Below are 6,000 nucleotides of genomic sequence, written 5' to 3'. Positions count from 1 at the left end.
GCGTGCATTACACGAGAATTATACAACGGTAGCTCAATTGTAGCGGAGAAAAAATAAGATTTTTAATTAAAAAATTAAAAAAAAAAATTTAAAAATCAACCCAAAAAAATCGAAAAAAAATAAAAAAAAAAAATTTTGAAAAAAAAAATATTTTTGAAAAAAAATTAAAATAATAATTTAACAATTAACTTATCGAAAAACAGTATTAAAAAATATAATAATTTGACTGCATAAAATATTCACTCATTAAAAAGCGATTACCGTTAATTTAGTGTGCGGCATAAATCAAAGCTTTACATATCTAGCTGAAAATTACATTTTCTACGAAATTTACTAAATTTCGGCAGAAAAAAGAAAAAGTGAATTCGTTGCCAGACGCCAACTTGGTAGCCAACGGAAAAACAGCTATTAACCATAACTGCCATAAATACAAAATTCAGTAAGTAAATGAGTTACAGGCATATATGTATATGTATTTGTGTCAACAAATACCGCTACTTTTGCACACATATTAAGTATACAGGTTAATGGGCGCAAATGAAGCAGCAAAATTTAATTTCTTGCTTTAGTTTGGAAATGAACAGCCAAAGGTCATATAAATACATATTTACACACTTTCTTGTGTACATATAAATAAATTACTAATTAAAATTTTATTAATAAAATATTTAAATATTTTTTTGCTAATGCCAGCATAGATAATGAATAAGCTTATTTGGAAATTTCGGAAATTCCAACACTTTGTGTGAGTAATAAAGTGTAAATATATGTAACTATGCAAACACATTACTCATCGGTTTCAACAACATACCCACACAGCAAACGAAGTAACAAATTGTTTGAAAAGTCAAACGAAAAAAATAATTAATCTTCAAAAAACCTGAAACAAAAAGCGGCAAGTGTATGACGAAGAAAGCGCCCAAAAATTGAGCAGTCACAGACGAATAGACACAATAGAAAAATCAATAGCAAAAACTTTTCTTATGCGTTAGGGTGGGGGGCGGTGCAGAGCTATGGCTGCCAAGACATGCATTGTATAGTTATTCATATTCTTTGTATATATATTGCATGACATACTATTACCTCAAGATTCTGTTGTTGAAATGGAAATGAGGCTCATTTATTGCCGCTTATTGTCATTATTTATGTATAACGGTTACATAACGACATATATATATGACAAATAAGTCGTCTGCTGAAATAGTTGCCGACAAATATTTACTGATTACATGCATATACTTATGTATATATATATATATATAAAGGTATTTATTCTGTATATAATATTTGTACATATATAACTGTTTGTTTCTATATAAAAATGCATTGGTACATAATAGCCATATCAACCATATCGGTACATATGATATTATCTTTTTTAGTAAGATTTGTTGTGTCTATGCTTTGTGAAGGTCGTTGTTTATTTGCGTGGGCCCATTTATATTGTATGCCATTGTAATTATTATTGTGATTTCATATCAAAAATAGCTTTACTGTTTTGGAAACACTAGAATTCCTGCCAGCTGTGATAATACGTTTTTCGATTCAGCTTGTGAAAGAGCGGAAAATATACTTTCTAATTATCGTTAAAAAGAAGAAACAAATCTCTCAGGAGTAACATTATTTACATGAACAGCGAAGTCGTCTGTTGATTGTCACTACCAAATACTTTTTTATGAAACTGATTATATTAGCAAGACGTGATGAAGTCTCCGCTAAGGTCCCAACAAATAGCCAGAATGAGTGTTTCTCGAATTATTCATGACCTTGAAGGTGTGATTATCCAAGGTCCTCAATAAATTTACTTAATATCTGGAGACAATTTTATAGAAGGGAACCGAAAACGGAGTTTTTCGTGTTAAACAAATTCTCAAACAATTTTCATTTCAGTGGCAAAGTCTTCACCTGACTTCGATGAAACGAATTTTTAGATGTTGTCAAAAAGCTTTTGAATATTACCCTTAAGAAATTGTTTATCATCCTTAACAAATCTTGACTATTTGGCCGATAATTCCTTCCACTCTTTAAATATATGAAATTTAGTCTATTTTTTATACTCTCGCAACAAAAGTTGCTAAGAGAGTATTATAGTTTTTGCACATATCAGTTGTTTGTAAGTCATAAAACTAAACGAGTTAGATATAGGGTTATATATATCAAAATGATCAGGGAGACGAGACGAGTCAAAATCCGGATAACTTGAGTAAAAATTGAGATATCTTGTTGAAACTTAAAACACATGCTATATAAACCAAACTTTCTGCAGTCGGTTCTCTTACGTACCCCACCACACACCATGAAATTAGTAGAAATCGGATAATAACCACGCCCACCTCCCATACAAAGGTTAGGTTGAAAATTACTAAAAGTGGGTTAACTCACTAACGAAAAACGTCAGAAACACTAAATTTCACAGAAATAATAGCAGAAGGAAGCTGCACTCAGATTTTTTTACAAAATGTAAAATGGGCGTGCCACTTATGGGTCAAAAACCATATCTCAGGAACTACTCGACCGATTTCAATGAAACTTGGTTTGTAATAGTTTCCTTACATCCCAATGATATGTTGTGAAAATAGGCCAAATCGCTTCACAACCACGCCTACTTCATATATACCAGAACTTTGAAGACGATCTGAATCGTTTACTTTACAATATATAAAGTAAGCACTAGTGAAGATATCGGTGCAGAACTTTGTACAAATACTATGTTTATAGTGTGGCAGCCCCATTCTAAAAATCACCAAAATCGGACCAAATGTTTTCAAGGCCCCATATATCGAACAAGAGGACCTCGGTGCTTCTAACCTAATATTAGGGTTTCCAACTTTCAATGGACTTTATACAATATATATGACGAATATGTGGGTCAAATTGTGTATTATATAATATAAATAAAGTTAAATAAATAAATTGCGAGAGTATAAAATGTTCGGTTACACCCGAACTTAGCCTTTCCTTACATGTTTAGAATAACTTCGGCGAATGAAATAGATCATTTAGAAGACTTGGCTCAATCTAAAGCTTATAGTTACAGTATTGCAAAGGCGAACAACGATATTTTTTTGTTTCAAAGCCTTTATACAATTGAACTTCCATAGCTCGAACTTCTATAACTCGAGGTTCTCCAAAACTTGAACTCTTGAATTGGCAATAGAAGTAAAATTTCATACAAATTACCTTCCATAACTCGGAATCTCCTTCGAATACTCGAAGTTTGTTTGTGGCTTATGGTGATTCCATTTAGGGAAATCAACTGTATTATCAGAAGTTAGTAAACACTTCTCCAGCCGCCTACCTTTCGATCTGAAGATTACAGTTAGATATTTGTAGTTAGATCAGACAGTCATAACAAACAGCAAATCTTCATGAGTTGACGAAATGTTTTAAGTCCATCACAAATCAGCTAAGGTTATTTATTTCCAGACTGTACTAAGCTGCTTTAACTTAAACCTCGCACTAACGGATTAATGCAGAAGAAATTGAAGAGTTGATTTTACCTCGTCATCTTCCCATCAACTTCGCCAATAAGCATTAGGTAAAATTTGTATGCTTACCGCATGAGTCGTATATGCGAAAATCGTACTTTGTTGAGCGTAAGAAGTGCACAAGAACTCCAGAGATTCAATTAAGTTAAAAAGTCTTTGCAATATCGCAGAAAGTTGTGGTTGCAAATACTAATTGAGCACATGGTAACAATATCCGAGAACAGGGCAAATAGCGACTCACTCACACACAGTCCGGTATAAATGAGACGAAGAGATATCATTTAAACTTATTGGACCATCAAGGTCACAAGGAAGGATAGGAAGAGAAATTAATTAACGCCATTGATACTTTCGTGAACTCTGCTTGTAATAAAATACGGAGAAGCGACATCGTTAGTATTAGTTTTGCTTTCAATAAAATTGTTCTGGGTTCAAAGTCGCTTATGAAGCATTTTCAGAAAAGATGCATAACAAAAAATAATTATCATAGAGCGATTATAAGAAATATTCAAAAACTTTAACTTAAACAACTTTGAACTTTGCGCCTTAACTTTCCGCACTTTCATGCAATTTTATTAACATTTAGTATAGCAATGCAAATAAAAGTAAGCTTAAGTACCGCAACTTAAATATAATTGCATATTCATACACACACACACACACATATTCAAACAAATGCAAATATGTAGACGCGGTTGCCACTTGAAAGAGTGCAAGTGTTGTTAACTGCCGCAAAGTTTCGGCGAAGGCAAAGTTCATTTTTCATACTTTGGGTAGTTGAATTACGTTTTCAAGGGCACTTTCAGACAAAACAATATGTGCATAGTGGTTGGGAAATGCAAATAACTGGAACTATGGCAACTCTATGTTAAATTCAAAGAAATAACAAAACTTGTTAATACCGTTGAAAATGTAATAAAAGCATGAAAAGAAACCGAAAAAAATTTACATATATTCTGCAGATAGTCAATTCCAATACATACATACATACTCATTTATACTCACTCACGCCACAATTAAATTCCATTCCTATAGTCATAGGTTACACTTTTTATTGCGTTCGAGCCGTTAGTAACCTAAATTTTCATATAAGCTAGACTAATTAAAGATAATTATGCACTCTAAAAATCAGTTTTAGTTGTTTTTTCGCAATTGACACACGACACATGTTCACTTAATTGCTGTTATTGAAGTTTCTGAAAACTGCTACCAGAAGGATTGTGTTAGTTAATTGTTACTCATTCACTATACGTGTGTATGAACATATTGATAAAAGTATGTTTGGTATGTAGATAATACTTTTTGTTCGAACAAATTTTGGTAAATAAAAAGCGTGACTAAATCAGTATTAGTTTGTTTTCCGGGGGTTTACATATCCATTGAAGTCATCCCACGTCATATTGGGATTTACAATCACTATAGTATATAAGTACATACTTATAGTATGCTCGATATATCCAGTATCGGCACAAGTCATAACATCAGTCATTGTGATTTATTTGCTGTTTGTAGTTTAGAAAATTTAAATATACTTGAAGTTAATAATTCTAGAAAATCATTACTTAAAATAATTTATACATTGCCTTGAGGCAAATTTTATCTGACTTGTGCATTCTCTTGCCACTTGCTTATATTGGCTAGGCCATGCACAGTCAGATTTAGGTTACATATCTAAAACATGTTTGGTTTAGTTTTCTCAGTTATATTGTCTGTTCTGTTCTTGTGATCTTAGATCTGACAGATCTAAATGCGTAAAGTCGTTTCTTAAGGGTTTCTTTACGAGCTTCTTTGAACATTTGAACTAAAATAAACGTTTTCTTCTACTGATACAGTAAAAATTGTTTATCCATGATGTTAAGGTTTCTATGCATATATTATATATGAGGCAAAGTTTAGTCCTTTTATTGACTGTTTTGACCAGATTCTGTGATTAAAAATTAAATAAAACAAGTAGGGAACGGCTAAGTTCGGGTGTAACCGAACATTTTATACTCTCGCAATTTATTTATTTAACTTAATTAATATAATACACAATTTGATCCACATATTCGTCATATATATTGTATAAAATCCATTGAAAGTTGGAAACCATAATATTAGGTTAGAAGCACCGAGGTCCTAGTGTTTGATAAATATGGGGCTTAAAAACCTATGATCCGATTTCGGCAATTTTTAGAATGGGGCTGCCACACTATAAATGCAGTATTTATGCAAAATTTTGCTCCGATATCTTCACTAGTGCTAACTTTATATATTGTAAAGTGAACGATTCAGATTGTCTTCAAAGTTCTGGTCTATAGGAAATAGGCGTGGTTGTGAAGCGATTTAGCCTATTTTCACAACATATCATTGGGATGTAAGGAAACTATTATAAACCAAGTTTCATTGAAATCGGTCGAGTAGTTCCTGAGATATGGTTTTTGACCCATAAGTGGGCGACGCCACGCCCATTTCCCATTTTGTAAAAAAATCTGAGTGCAGCTTCCATCTGCCATTTCTTATGTGAAATTTA

The 6,000-nt window shown here is 32.3% G+C and overlaps 1 protein-coding gene across 1 annotated transcript in view; it reads left to right on the top strand.

Annotated features, from left to right (window-relative positions):
• The first annotated feature begins 202 nt into the window (after window positions 1-202).
• LOC105213499 (uridine phosphorylase 1) overlaps window positions 203-6,000 on the top strand; it is a 41,230-nt gene continuing 35,432 nt past the window's right edge. The window contains exon 1 of the mRNA XM_011186377.3: window positions 203-439. The gene's annotated coding sequence lies outside the window, so the exon portion shown is untranslated. The remainder of the gene's footprint in view (window positions 440-6,000) is intronic.

This window comes from Zeugodacus cucurbitae, chromosome 2 (assembly GCF_028554725.1).
Source record: "Zeugodacus cucurbitae isolate PBARC_wt_2022May chromosome 2, idZeuCucr1.2, whole genome shotgun sequence".
NCBI classification, from domain to species: domain Eukaryota; kingdom Metazoa; phylum Arthropoda; class Insecta; order Diptera; family Tephritidae; genus Zeugodacus; species Zeugodacus cucurbitae.
The sequence above is the reverse complement of the archived record's forward strand: the minus strand, read 5'-3'. Positions and strand labels throughout refer to the sequence as shown.